The sequence below is a fragment of the Aythya ferina genome (genome assembly GCF_964211825.1).
Source record: "Aythya ferina genome assembly, chromosome: 3".
Lineage (NCBI taxonomy): Eukaryota > Metazoa > Chordata > Aves > Anseriformes > Anatidae > Aythya > Aythya ferina.
The window spans coordinates 4,658,999-4,674,661 of record NC_140298.1 but is presented as its reverse complement, the minus strand read 5'-3'; the positions used below and the strand labels follow the sequence as shown (position 1 = coordinate 4,674,661).

Here is a 15,663-nt window from a genome sequence, read left to right as displayed (position 1 = left end):
AGAAGGAGGATCAACAAGTGAAATTGCTCTTTGACAATGAGTATTGCTGAGATGGAAACCACAAACTGCTGGCTGACAAAAAGAATAATGACAATTAGAGTCACATGTTTTAGATACAAGATGCTGCAGCAGACTGATTTATCCCAGCTGAACAGTAAAATAACCTTGTTACTGGCTATTTCCTTATAACCCCGGCTGAAAAGGCCACTCCAGACTACAAGAATTCTACACATTAACGTTTGGTGGAAAGCTTTCTTTTAGTAGAACACAACCAACGTACTCCCAAAACTTCAGTAAGAGCATTTATATTAACAAAGGAAATATGAACTGCGTTACAAAGCAAATACTTAAAAACAAAGCTAGTTAACGTGATGATAGGTATGGTTCCTTGAGAAGACTTTAGAGGTTCCTTGTCCCAACACTGTGACAGAAATAGGAGGCATATGGGGTTTGCAGATTGGTTAGCAGCAAGTTCCCAAGACTTTCCAAGCTCCTCAGTTTTATCTTCTGAAGCAAGAGAAGACAGCTTTTACAGTGGCTGAAGTTAACTTCCCTGGATTAGGGACTACTCTTCAAAGAATCATTTAACTTTTTCTCTTGTCAAAGAAGGAGAAGAGGGTTTTTCTCTTGTCAAAGAAGGAGAAAAAATGTCATACTTAAGTGTTTTAGCAACATTCACTACAGAAAATCTGTCTGGAAACAAAGAACAAATACAAAATTAAATAACTCAATTGACAAATGTTGGCTACAATCTCCAGATGTTTTCCCCCATCTGCATCTCAAACAAAAAAAAGGAAGAAACAGAATAAAACCTGCTTCTTTGGAGCCTTATCATCTTCTGACATATGCTAATTTGGCAGCCCTAGAAAGCATTCAGTTTCATGTTGTGACAGCATTTTGTAGCTAACGTTTGACTTCCGTTTCAGGTCAAAAATATTTCTTCTGCAAACAAGAGCAAGGCAAAGTCCGCAGACTCCTCAACTCTCCCTCTGGATCGATGTTGTGAGACTTCTACATTATTTTTTGGCCTATTTAGTAAACTTGAGGAATAATACTTGTTTTTGGCTGGTGTGTGTGTGTACTTGTGCCTTGAACTAAAACTGGTGATACCTTCAATCATAATAAAAATTATAAATACAAATTATAGCTCAGACATGGAAACTTTTTTCCCTCTTGTGGGTAGCTACTGCAAAGCTACAATTAACCTCAATTAAAAGCAGGGATAAACTTTATACAAAGAATATGCTGTTCAGGTGTTCTTAACGAGAACAGCATTTGGCACTGTTTGATCTTTTGGTAACAGGGAGTTCTGCTGGGATGAAAATGAAAGTGGCTAAAGCTTAATCCAAGAGGAAAGTATTTTTTTTCCTCTATACAAAAAGGGATTTCTCTAATAAAATGTACCTAGAAAGATTAAGATCTATTTGCACTCTAATTAGCCTGAGCAGCCTCATCTGAGACCTCACCCACACACACAGTCCACTGGCACGTTTAATCGCTGGTGGAAACCTCCAATCCTTTTTCCAAGCTGTGTAGGCAGGTCTGTGCTCAGCCATGCCCTTGCTGTGCTTGTCTTCAGTGGACTTTGGGAGTTGACCTCCAGCCTGCCTTATCACCTTACATTTGCATCGTTTCTGACACAATCATATTTCTGAGGAGCACTGGGCTGCTCCCAGAATCTGCCACTGCCACCAACCCTGCCCCATCCAGCTACTAGAAAGCAGATTTTCTGGAACCCTTACCTTACTTTTTCTGGAAACAATTCCCTTGAGATATGTTTACCACTCCTGCCACTGGTACTACTTCCTACTGATTTTCCACAGTGATATCACAGCTCTCCAAGTAACCTCTTGTGGACTACGCAAAGAGTGGTCTTATTTGCATCAATTACATAACTTACATGGAAAAAGCAGTGTTTACTCTTTTTTTTTTTTTTTTTTTTTTTTCTAGTTTAATCTTTATGCCATTAATCCAGGTTGCTAACCATTTTCACTTAAAGAGTTTCAGTTAACTGTTGCCCAAACTAAAACGTATCAGACTACACTGTACAAAAACCATACAACTTCCCTTGAAGTCAAAGAGTTTGAATTTTGACTTCTGAACTTTATCTTTCATTGAAAGCCTCCCTCTGTGTTTAAAAATACTTTGTGTTAATTTTTTAGTTGTGTACTTTTAAGGGGACTTATTTTGCATTACATTTCAGACATGCCAGTAGTTCAGGATGAGAGCAAGCATCACTACCTGATCAGATGGCTATCAGCCTGGAAGCATCCTCACCTAACCCAAAAAGGCAGGTACAGCAGAAGATGCAAATAGTGGTCTGGGAAAGTTAGGAAAGAGTTGGGAAGCTTTTTTCCCACTCCAAGAAGACACATTTCATTGTCACTCCCGCCCCCCCTTTATTTTTATTTTTTTTTTGTATTCTCAAGCTACTTTTATATACTGTTTAAATCATTACCAACATGCAATGGTGCTGAAACACTGTTCCGTCATTCCCCTTCCCACCTACTCCTAGCTACATACCTGTCCCTCCCAGCAAAAGTGATATTACAGCCACAGCGATGCATATCCAGGTTAAAACAAATCACTTTGTCAGGTTAGTTTTCAGTGCTAGCTTAAAGCGTACATGAAACCATGGCCTCGTTAATCAGCAAAATTTATCTAATTACCAGAAGTCACAAGGGATGACCCTGCTACCGTAACATTTCACAGCTTCCATTCCCAAACTCCATGGGTTGTGTTCTCCACTTTCAGAGCTTGTGACCCAAATACTAGCACATACGGACAAAATCCTATTGCCCTTGAGACCCAGTTTGCATCTGCAATGGTCTTTTGCTCATATTACTGCTGTAATGCAGAAATCTCTCACCTGATTCCACCACCTTTCCCTTTTACATGAACTATTTTCCACATGCTATCAACGGAGGAAAACGTAGTGTCAGGCTGGGAAGATTAAGGAAAGCCTTCCTCTCACCCCTTTTGTAAGGCTATTGCCTGACCCCCCAGTACAGGCATACCATGTCTCAGCCCAAGAGATCTTTGTTTTTCTGAAATTCTGAACAGAACAAAATTTTCCAAGTGAGAAACCACCATTTATTCCAGCTAAACTAGATGTTTTAGTTTGTTTTTTTTTTCTGACAGACTAACTATTTGATATGACTGGCATGTGTCTTACAGAGGAGGGAAGCTTTGCTAATAGTCTACTTAGGAAATCACAGAGCTTTCCCAAGCTCTTATCACTAACCCACCAGAGCAGGGCTAACAATAGCATGGTTTCTTCCAGAACAATTTACACTACCCATTTTCTTTCAAGAAGCAACTAAACTATTCTGAAAGGTTGTAGATAATACTTATTTACAATAGATGAAACATTTTGGTCTTTTCATTCTCTATTTCCATGGGAAAATCTCCATGATTTCCCTTGAGTTCTCTTTTTTGTGTGTAGTCTAGACTATCATAATAGTTTTGACAATTATTTTTATTACATAACTTTGAAAAACAGACTCTCATAGAATTTGGTTGTTAGAAAAATCCTGCTCTGAATAAGATAGGACAATGTGTGGCTTTTGAAAAAAAATAATCATAAATTCCTCTATTGTTGGTTTGCTTTCAAAGTTGATTTCTCAGTCTAGAAAAGCTAAAGCTATATTTTAGAGCATGCCAACCACCAATATATATATAAGGAGCTTTCCTTTTCCTATACTTCTTCCCATGCAAAAGGAAGCAAGTAAAAGAGTAAAAATAGGGTTTGGCCTTGAACAACTATTCCAAAAGATGCTGAAATGATCACCCCAAACACTAAAAACTTGTAGATACCACTTAAGCTAGCTGATAGAGACTTGTTAGAGCTTTATGTTATCCTAGTCACTCTCAGTTAGAATGGAAAAAATACTTATGCTTGGGAATTCTCCCATGAATGAGTAGTGAATGATTAGGAATCATTCTCTAGTCCTATGGGCAGTGTGTATTTCATACCACTCCGTTAAATCAGGTGTGATAAATATTTGTAAAAAAAAAATTGATTTTGTATACAGGGCCATGATGCTAAGCTGTTTAATGAAGGAGTGCTCATCGCTGTGCCTCTGAACTAGACAGGAGAGACAGGCAGGCTAACATGACATTTTAAATTTTTGTAATAAAAGGTTGCTTAAGGTGCGTTTTCTGCTAAATATCTTTATTATAGACTATTTCTGGTTCTATGTTGACCTCCTCCACAATTCAACCTTCTGGACTACTTCTCTGTATTATTTCACAGTTGGAAAGGATAAAAAAACTTGTTAGTGTTAAATGTTAAATAGAACAGATTCCTGCTAATAGATTATTGATCATACTTGAGTGACCTTTTGAACATCATGGGCAGGATGCCCTTCTCCCATTTAGGCTTAAGGATCTAACATATTTAAAAAATGTTAACATTACAAGCTAGTTATTTTCATGAGCGAAATTGTTAAATTGGGATGCACATCTGCTGTAAGAGGAGGTAGCATCTCTGTTTTATAACCATAGACTTTATGGAGTATTTTATCAAACTCATAAAACCCACTTAAAAAAAAACAAACAAACAAACAAAAAAAAAAACAGTAAAGTTCTTTATTATTCTGCTACAACCACAAACTTATTTGGCTGAATAACTATGAGAAATGATTTTCTACCTCCCTATTTCCTCTAATCTTCAGGTTAACAATTTTAAACAAAGCAAAAATGGAAAAAAGTTACAGGCAAAAAGGGTATATGTACTTCACGCACACTGTCCTACAAACCTTTACTTATTTATTTAAGTTGTATTCTGACATGCAACTTGAAACTAAGATTCAGAATCCCAAATCCTTTTCAATCTAAGATGTGGAACATCAGAGCTCTAGGTTTACGGCTAACTGCTGTTAGGTGACACCTAGTTAAAAATCACACTACTGCTAGTACGTATTTCACTTTATAAGTAAAAAAGAATCAAACTAAAGATCCTATGAGTTCACAAGTTTTTAACCTCATTACAAGCCTAGTTGAAATGGTTAAAGGCACACCAGGTTTGCATCTGTACAACAGTCACACTGTGTTAATCTAGGCTTTCATCCCGATCCAGACAGCTCACTGGAACACTTACAGGGGAACACATGCTTCTAATTACCAATTTTCTCTGTGCAGACATATCTTAAGACATGCATTTCCCGAATTATTGAAATGTAATTCCCAGCCATCTTTCCCGCACTACCATAAGGCAAGATGAACTTAAGAGGACTGCCATAACCACGTACAAGTTCACTGTCAGTACCTCCTAGCACCTTCTTCACACACATCGCATTGAGAAGTGATTGCAGTTACTTTGACACAATGTCTTCTTACAGGGAGCAGGGAAATAAACTTCTGACATTGCAGGTGCCATTGACATCACCCTTAGAAGCATGGTAACCTGTGTCACAGAAGGATTGTGTCTTGTTACAGCATTGTTAACCACGCACAGCACAAGGTTCACACAGCGTCTGCTTCTTGCTAATTCGTTCTTTGAATGAACTTGAACTTGTCTTGCCCACAGATAATCCAAAGCCAATGACAAGCTTTTGTTTTCCAAAGTTTCTGGAAGTTTGCATCTTTGCTTTCTTGTAGATATCTATGTAGTGTTTAGATATTGCCACAGACAGTAGAGGAGTCTCGTCTACCACTGAAACCCTCTACTTACTACTCAAGTAGATCAGGAAATTGTCAAGTCTCAGACCCACAATGCTCCCTTTTGCTTTGAGGTTGGATGATTTTACTCTTTCCTTTTAATTCTGGGATGACTAGTTTCTGGTTCTATCCTGCCTACATAATAAATAGCTTAATTGTTCATAGACACTTAGAGCTTGCAGGGATGTTTTCTTCCACTAAACCTGTCCAGAGGATTCTCACAAGGGAAAAAGTTTTCTATGGACAGGAATACTCCTGATTTTAGTCTTACTTTTCCCTTTAGAGGAGAAAAGGGAAGCCACAGAGGAGCAGGATCAAAGATTAAGTTTAGTCACAGGTATGAATGAAGAAAGTGTTTTAAAAACATAGATTGCCAAAGGCTAAATATTAATTTATTATAGTCTGAAAAAGAGAGATCAGTGAAAATACAGTAAAGCACACAAGAAAGTCTCTAAATCAGAGTTCCATATGAAAATCTGAAAAAAATAAAACATTTAAATGAATTGGATCAGAATCACTTACACATTAATCACACATTTATCATTTACAGCTGACAGATTCAGGAAGCTGCACCTTTGTCTTCAAAAAATTTGGGAAGAATATTATAGTTTTCTTCAGTACCGACTTAGAGCTTTCTAGTTTAGGGAAGTAGTTTCCTATTTTTTTTTTAAATATCGTATCTCCAAGAAAACACTAAGAAGTGACCTAGTTTCTACTCCTTTCTTACCCCCTCTTGTCCACCAAGATATGTAATTAGTTGACAGATTTCCACAATGAACAAGCTAAAGATACATATTTTGGAATTTAAGTCCTGTGTTCATCACTTGGGACACATTTTAATTTCACAGGCTGTTCAACGTAAAAACTAGGAAAGTGTCCTAACAGAAGGATAGCCAGGTTGTTGAGGGGGACAAGTTTCTTGTTCTTTCCTTTTGTCTTCCTACCTCTGGGCATCAATGCTTTTCACGTGAACTTGGCAAGCCAGATGTAGCTCGAAAAGGAATTCCACTATCAGCAAAAACACCGCAAACATTACAGCTTGAAAAGATTGTAGAGGCAGAATTTCTCCCTTGTAATATACATCCCAGTGTTATTTGGCTCTATCTCAAAACCTATTTTTCATGAGTACTGTGAAAAAAATTCAATGACTAATAACCTTTAGTTACAGTTATTTAAATTACGTGCTTATCTTAAAACCTTCATCAATAGTGTTTATCTTAGGAAATTTATTGGTATGTTCCCACCTGTTTTTCTCTCAGCCACTTTACTGATTTCATTCCTCTGTTCTCTTCTTCCTAAGAAAGAAGTAATTAACATATATTTTCTGAAATTGTGTCCATCTGTTTGCAACATACTGATAATGATATACTCAAGCCTACCTACAACATTCCATGAGTGGTCTCATGAAAATTATATTTAGAAGGCCACTCCCCTGCTACCGTTCAAAACAATCCCCACAGATATGCCATAGTTATATTGTGCTTTTCTTCACCCAGTCACTGAACAAAGACATCTAATCTGCTCCCCATTTCCTCCCTTAGCTATTACTGTCTTCCAAGTTTTCCCTTGTATTGAACTTCTCACTTTTTTCCAAGGACATATCAGTTTGTATTTTTCCTCTCTACTCAGTTACGTTCAATTCCCTGTTTCCAAGATTTTTGGATTATGTTATTTCTTATTACAGCTTATAAAACCTTCTAACTTAAGATCATCTGTAAACACTGTTAATATTCTTTTTACAACTCCTCTAAAATCATTGATCTGGGATCGAGAGAGGGAGTTAAGAGAATCTTAGTAGATAGGATGCTGATTAACGAATACCTAGATTGTTGTATTAAAAATAGATGTTGCTTAATGTCTTTGCTTACTACTGAGCAAATTAACTGAAACAAGTCTTGGGGCCTCTCACAAAGGATAGTTCCTGACAAAAACGGGGAACCTGTCTCAAGAACTGGCTGAGTCCGACCCTGTGGTTTGGACAAGAGCCAAGGAGCAGCTGAGTCTGCACAAAGGCAGGAAGTCAACCAGTGGTGATGGAGGAGAGTTATCAGCCTTCACCCCCACGACCCCTGGCAACCACCACCAGGAGAAACTGGGCAAATGCAGCTTATGGAAATGACTTCTTGAAACTAATTTTAATATGAAGTGGGGATAGGTCATGCATATGTATAGGCGCATTGGGAAACTTCATGCACACGTAACTCTTCACTGCATATAACCCAGGTGAGTTGCTGCGTTGGGGTGCGCATGACTTTGGTGGGACTGCCCCCCGTGCTGCCCAGCTGTACAATCTTACCGGTTGTGGAGTCCGTTTTCTGCACGTCAGGATGTTCAAGGCAGATGAGTTGTTTTCTTCCACACAAGAATAAATTAAAGTGCAAAATCAGTTTGGCCAAATTTGGACTGGGAAGGTAAAGAGCCAAAAGTAATTGAAGAGTAAGTTACGTACATTAGAATCTCTCCCAGTAAGAAAAAAAAAAAAAAAAAAAAAAACCAAAAACACCACAAAACAATTAAAAACAACAGCAGATGCTCAATGAGAAGAGGAATGCTTAGGTGGGGATTAGTTCTGCCATTTCTAGAATGATAAAGTAAGCTTGTAAGGCCAGACCAAGTTCCCTACATTCAATAATTAGCCCATCATATTTTCTGGTCCCGTTACATCAGAAAATCATAGAACTAAGATGACAGCTGCATGAGAAAGTGTGAACTACGAGGCCACCCAACATCTTTCCCTGCTTTCAGAAGAAAGTCTTCACAAAAGACATTGCGAGGTCAAGCAAGAACTCAGCAGAAATCCCAGCCCCTGAATAGGTTTGGGAAAGGACCTTTACTGAAGAATGAGGTAGAGGCTGAAGCTGTTTACAGTGACACTGGTGACATTAACAGATTGCTTGTTGTGCATTCCCCAGACATCCTTGGAAATTTATAGCTGGCAATTTCCTCTGAATGCCTCATTCCCTTCACTTCACCATTACACAACACCTGCTTTCTCTTTTCCTTTCCCTTACTTCCCTTAGCTGTCTCTTTCTCCCCTCCCTGCTCTGCTTATTAATCCTTCATCGAGTTAGTGTCATGATCTCTTTACAGGGTGATGGTTTTTCTCCTACTTGCATGACATTATCTGCTTTTAGAACATCACCTTTCTGAGGTACACGCCACCTAATGCTAGTACACTACATTAGAAAGTAGTCCTGCTCTTGACAAACCTCGAGAGACCAAAAGTAAGCATTGTTTGAGAAGCTCTTCTGCTAAAACTCTAAAAGTGCTAATGACAAACTACTAAACTGATAGAGAAAATTTATGGGAAGAGTGTTCCGAAACCCCAATACTATCAGAAGTTAAAAAACCTGAAACTAAAACAAACAAACAAAAACACTTGCATTTGAGATAACAGGAAGGAAGAATGCTACACAGCTTTCCAGCTTGTAGGTGAAAACTAGTAAGCACTTCTTGCTAATCCACATCATCTTTATTTCGTGACAAAATCAGAGCAGTGGCCCATCCCTTCACCTATGAACAGCGTGTGCAGGGATTAGGAAAACGTTCAAAATATTCTTGCTGCCACAAATTGTGGGGCCCTGATGAAGAACAAATAGACTAAACTATTCACTGAATTCTGCCTACACCATTCCAACCTACACCATGTTTGCTGCTGGTTTTCATGGGAAGTTAAGAACTCCTCATAAAAGGTAGGAAAGCAGATCCTTCACGTCTCTACAGACGTGGGTGTAAGGTATTACACAGGACTAATTTACATTCACTTCAGTTTTCCTTTGGCAAAGGAAAACTAAAACTAAATACTCCCACTTCCCAACTTCACTCTCACTGTATTATGCATTTCTTCCTCTGCCCAGGGGTTAGTATCAGTGGTACTGGCAGACATTCACAAACACCTGAAAAATCAACTCACAGCACCCAGGTTTAAGATCAAGTAGCAGAGATTTGATACTTTGGGAAAGATAAATATATTAAACCTGTAAACACTCCTCCAACGCAGTTCCATCATATAATATGTGCTAGTGGGGTACAAGATAACTAATCATTTCAACATCTATTTCTTTCAGAGGCCACAAAAGATTTCTGACAGCATTTATTAAAATCAAAATTAGTGATGTCGATTGAAGAAAATCATCCGACCATATCAGGAGTTAAACTATGTTCGAAGACCAGAAATAAGCAACGTTTTCACATACAACATCAGTGAAAGTTATATACACCAATGGGGAACTTAAAGTTCTCTCAAATCACTCAAACTGGAAGGGACCTTAGGACATCTCTGCTCACGAATCCAACCTCCTGCTCGAGCCACAACAAATGCTGAATTCAGACCAAGCAGCTCGCAGCTTTGTTATGCTTATTTTTACAGTGCAGAGTAGTCCCCTTGTCTCCAGTAGGAACCTCCCACTTGCATTTATGCTTGTTGCCTCTTGTTCTCCAGCCATGCATCTCAAAGAACTTGGCTTGCCCTTTCCTGTAAAATTATTCTGGGCACTGGGGGGCTGCCTGGGTGTCCCCTCAGCCATCTCTTTTCCAGAAAGAAGCAGCCCAGCTCCCTCAGCCTCTCCCCCTTCTTATTGCCTGGCCTCTGAAGAGCTCCCATGGAGCTTTCAACATGTTTCTTGTACTGAAGGACCAAAAACCAGGCATTGTGCTCCAGATGCAGCCTAGTGAGTGCCAAGCTGAAAGGAATAATCACTTCACTTCATCTACTGGCTACACTCCTGTTGATACAGCCCTGTACAGTTAGCTTTTATCACTACCAGGGCACATTGCTGACCTGAAACCCAACCAAGTTTTCCTATTCATTTCAGCAAGGCCTAAATTCCAGACTGAACATATAACAAAGAAGACAACAGGCAGGGAACAGCGGCAACAAAACACCGGGCATAAGCTTACACATACCAGTGGTCGTTATTGTATTAGAAAGAAGTTGAGATCCATTTATCCTGTTAAAAGAGCTGCTTTTTGTATGACTGCACTCTGTTTCTGAACCATCCTTTACCAAGCTTCTTACAGAAGAAAGGAGACGAGTACTCTGTCTTCTCATACTACAGCTTGTTTGTAACAGCCACAGCCTGCATAAAGATACGAGGGCCTTTTCCACCAAAGAATTTAAGAGTTATCTGAAATAAGAAGAGCCAGTGATCACTGCTTCCTACTACAGGATAGCTAGGAACTACCCCCCTGCTCAAGCACAAGATACAGTTTACTAACTTGCCAGAGTAAGGCCTGGTTTACTGTTAGGATTTTTAAAGAACACATTTCATTCTGGGATGTTACAGATGCAAGCGTGAAAATCTGCGTTTAACCTTCCATCTGAAATAACTAATTTAAATAGAAATAGCGAACAGTCAGTTTAACAAACTAATCTCAAGGATTTGAACTCTTCTCCTGCATAAAAATACAAACAAAAGAAAACAGAAAAGGAAACCTTCTGCACAAGCCAAATGAGTTAATATCTGACTTTCTGGGCTCTTACATCAGTTTGTTTTGAACACCAAGGCTAGCTAGAACATCAAAACATACATAGACACACTGTTTATTCTAAGTGCTAGAATTACAACCCTGTTTTTAACCCATCAGCAACTTGCTACATCTATTCATTCTGGTTTTGAATTACTTACAAATTCAATCCAACCAGTAGCAATGCTATCTTTATTCATAAATCACGCTGCCAAAACTACAGATTTGTTAATTACTAGACAAGTCAACCCATGACACTAAGGTAAACAAGGCGATATAAAGCACTACTTGCTAACATCATGACAGATGTCACAGGATGCAGTTACTTTTATCTGCGATTAAAAATGTGAGTGTTCATATTCCAACTATTCACATTCTTAAGCTCTTCAAAAATTTCCCTCCCCTCATAAAAAGATACGATTTATTAATCATATGCAGTAAAAATGGAGCTCTCTGCTGTGATTGCTTTAAGATAACAACTATTATTTGTAAGAAAGCCTCAGAGTTACAGTTTCCATTTATGAAGGGCAGAGTAATTCAGAATTTATGAATTTGACTACAGAAACAACATCTATCTGTGGGTAACAAAGCTTCCATGAACACCTTCTTGAATTAAGGCAAGCTAAGTTAATACTCAACTTTCAGTCACACCTCCTCCTGCCCCTCCACCTGACCTGTGACTATCCTGGAGGCAGGGCGATTTCTTCAGTAATACATCACACAGGACCTAATTTGGGAACATATGGTCTTGCATCTCCTCAGCTTCTGCCTGAAAAACACATTCGGATATCAGTGTTGTTTACCTGGCCTTCCCAGAATTATATATAAAAGCACAACACAAACCCACAAAATGAAGACCAAGGAATAAGAACCCCCACAGCACTTTTGGAACCCGTAGGGCTGTTGAGAATCATAGTTAGGAATAGAATATAAGTAGCTGTAATGATGGTTTTCTTACTGCTAGAAATCTTCTGGGAATTACTACAGGAACAACCTTAGTGCTACATCTCACAGAAGGAATGGGTTAAAGTGATAGGAAAAACAGTTCTCGCACACAGCCCACCACTTTAATAGCTGAACGCATACAATCAGTATAGGTGGAAAGCTAACGAGAAGACTTCAGAAAAAGCAGCATACACTTCCTTTCTGTAATTTATCAGGAACAGCACAGTCCGTAATTGTCAAGCTCCTTTCTGCTAAGATACATACTTCAAACTACCAGTAATTTAGCAGTGATCTTTATTTACTTCATTTGAGATTTCTGCATGATCCTGCCCTCTGCCTTACATTATTACTATTAGGGAAGGCAACTATACTGAAGGTGGTTTTCCGGTACTAAGATGAGCTTGGTGTTGCTAGGCTAAGCATTGTTTTAATGACTTGGTTTTGCCAAGCTTTCTCTTTGGTGATTCTCTACCAGCAAGGAAGTGCCTGTTCAAATTGGAAACATAATACATCATTGCTCAATATTGAGTGTTCATCACGTGAAATGCCTTCCTTTTTTGGACTGTGATCTCAAAAGCTACTTCAGCTAAAGAAACTAGTGCACTGGGGAACAAATAACCTACTGAGAAGGTATAATTCTTAAATTCAGTTCTGAACTATTCCACATACTTCGCAATTTCATAATCTCACATGGCATTGCAGAGCTAGTAGCTTAGTTCATTTAACATAACAGAATAAGCTCCCAGCATGAATATATATAAACCTATTAATGGACCCTTAGTTGAAAAGGTTAGCTCCCACATAAACCTACTAGCTCCTTAAACTCCTTTGTAGAAGTTAATTGATTTTTAAAGAAGCATGAAGCTTTATTTAAAGGCAAACGTTAAGGTTCTGGCAGCAAGCGCTCAAAACATTATATATGCTGTCATCTATAATGCAAGGAAAGTTAAGTAAATTGTAGGGATTTTTTTTTTAAATCACCAGTGTTTTCTGATAACACTTCAGCATTCACATACAAAAAAAAATCAGAAAAAAAAAAGGCTTATGAAGCTAGTGCTGTAATTATCCATTAACTTCAACAAATATTGGAATGTTTCTGCCAAGGACAAGAGTTTTAGAATAATAAAGTAGGAAAAAATTAAAGATTTATACAACTTGAAGTAATGAATTTAATGTTATTGAATTCTTCATTTTATGTCTGCATGAATTACTCTACAAGACAGACATTTTGTGGACAAGTGGTCCCACAGGAAGCCACCTTCTCTCTCTGTTATTATCCTCAGCATTCTATGGCCCAGTATTTCTTTCTATACTCTTTTATGTTCTGCTAGTGTTTTTTCTTGTTGTTGTTTTGTTTTTTTTGTTTGTTTGTTATAAAGCCATGGAGAACTTATCCTAGAAGGTTCAACCACAAGCTTCTTAGAGCCTGTAGACAAAAACAAACAGTAACTGAGAGGCTTATATTTCACATGCTAGGAGCTCAGACTATTAGGGCAGACCACTTGAACCCATAATTGATACAGAACACACACATGTTGACAAAGGGGCACACACCCTTCTGTGTCTCTTCATTTTCCAATTCAATATTGTAACTCCTATTTTAATAACTCAGTGAGGAATCAAAGGGCTTATTTTCATTAAGCTAATTTATTATTAGCAAACAACACTAATCAAAACACTAAGCAAAAATTAACACCTATATACCCCATTTAATACTCTGGGGTAGTTAGTCTCCAAAACTGCTAAAAACAACATACACCTTTCCCAAAAAAACCTAGTACTCCCAAATCTCTACTGTGGTTCCACTTTGGAGAAAAAATAAGCACAGAAAAAAAAAAAAAAAAAAAGAAAAAAAAAAAAAAAAAAGCGAAAAGCAAAAGGTACCAGCACAGTTTCTCAAGACAACTACAAAATTAGTTTTTTCAGTTCAGGAAAAAAAAAAATGAGGATGACTTTAGAAGACTTTTTGTGGGCAAAAGTCAGCATTTCTAAGAGGATAGATTTCCTTGTGAAGTCTCAAGCTGAACACACAGAGGAAAGTACAGATCACTTTAAAAAAACGGTGCAAATGAACTTAAGCGTAAACTTTCCCTGCCTTCCAACTGGCCATAGCTCTGGTGAACAATACCTCAGAGTGCTATGTAGGAAGTTTCCTTTAGATTCTACCAAGAGAATTTGGTGCCCTACAAACTGAATGCACATCTTCTACAAACAGTTTCACTGACAGTACATTGGTGTCCCAGGACTATCAGCAAAAGAAAAGCTTTACCTTAGACTAGGTGGTAAGAACTGCAATGCTTGTTCCTGGGATAAATACTTTGTAATGTTATCCTCCCCTCAGAAATCAGTCCTTTTTGTAAAAGCTCTAGAACTACTATCTCTCCAGATAAGGCTTTGAAACAGGTACGCAGATACCAAGTACTTTCACTGAACACAAGTTGTAATACAGCGCATTTGTTTGTACAACAGAACTCATACCAGGCTGTTTTTTAAACACGAAATGTGCTAAGTTCATTCCTGCACTCCTTTTGGTGACAGTGAGATGCACAACCACAGCTGCTGAGCCTACATTACACCTGCGAACCCAGTCTGTGCCCTAAAATCACCCCATCCATTCCCCACATACAGCAGAAGAGTGCTCCTTGCTCGGTTAAAGCCTTCTCTCTCCTCTGTGCCAGGCAGCTGTGCCTGAAGCAGGCTGTGGGGCACAGAGATGCCGCAGAGAGCCGGACGCGCAGATACGTGGGAAACTCCCTTCATCCCCCAGAGGTCTTAGGGCAGGATAGGGGCCAGCCAGGGGTGCCTGAGGCAGCACCCTATGCCTTCAGAGCCCAGCCTGTCCCCTGCTGCCAGCCTGGGCCCACACACTCAAAGGGGCTCCCTCAGAGGTGTGGAAAATGGACTCCACAGTCAGTGAGATCGTACAGTAGGTATACTTACTGAGCGCTGGGCAGCACGGGGGGCAGTCCCACCAAAGTCATGCACGTCCCAACACGGCAACTCACCTTGGTTATATGCAGTAGAGAGTTACGTGTGTATGAAGCTTCCCAAATGCACCTATACATACGCATGACCTATCCCCGCTTCATATTAAAATTAGTTGCCAGAAGTCATTTCCATAAGCTCCTCCCATCTGTGTTTGAGCAGTGTCTCTTGGTGGTGGTCGCTGGGGATCGTGGGGATGAAGGTTGATGACTCTTTCATCACCCCCTGCCTTTGTGCAGACTCAGCTGCTCCTTGGCTCTTCTCCAAACCACAGGGTTGGCCTCAGATGGTTCTTGAGACAGGAACGTTTTTGTCAGGAACCATCCTTTGCGAGGGGCCCCAAGACTTCTTGTTTCAGTTAATTTGCGCAGTAGTTAGCAAAGACATTAAGCAACATCTACTAGTTCAGTACAACAATCTAGGTGTTCATTAATCAACACCCTACCTACTAAGATTCTCTTTAATTCCCCTCTCTCAGTCCCCCCTTTTCTAAGAAGTCAGTAAATTCTTTACTACCTCTAACCTTAATTCAGTGTTTCCCTATCTAATGCCCCTTCAAGATATTTGTTAGACTCAACTTTACATCTTAGTTGGTTCTTTTTTGAT

At 39.0% G+C, this 15,663-nt stretch overlaps 1 protein-coding gene across 2 annotated transcripts in view; it reads right to left on the bottom strand.

Moving 5' to 3' along the window:
• LOC311434195 (uncharacterized protein) overlaps nucleotides 1-15,113 on the bottom strand; it is a 68,960-nt gene extending 53,847 nt beyond the window's left edge. Inside the window, exons 1-4 of one of the 2 annotated variants that reach the window (XM_084514207.1) lie at nucleotides 14,342-14,876; nucleotides 11,767-11,896; nucleotides 7,958-8,013; nucleotides 6,906-6,956 (exon numbers count right to left, since the gene is read on the bottom strand). The gene's annotated coding sequence lies outside the window, so the exon portion shown is untranslated. Of the gene's footprint in view, nucleotides 1-6,905; nucleotides 6,957-7,957; nucleotides 8,065-11,766; nucleotides 11,897-14,341; nucleotides 14,877-15,077 lie in introns of those variants that run through there. The other variant, XR_014691312.1, reaches the window with a different exon arrangement.
• Between the last annotated feature and the right edge of the window lie 550 nt (nucleotides 15,114-15,663).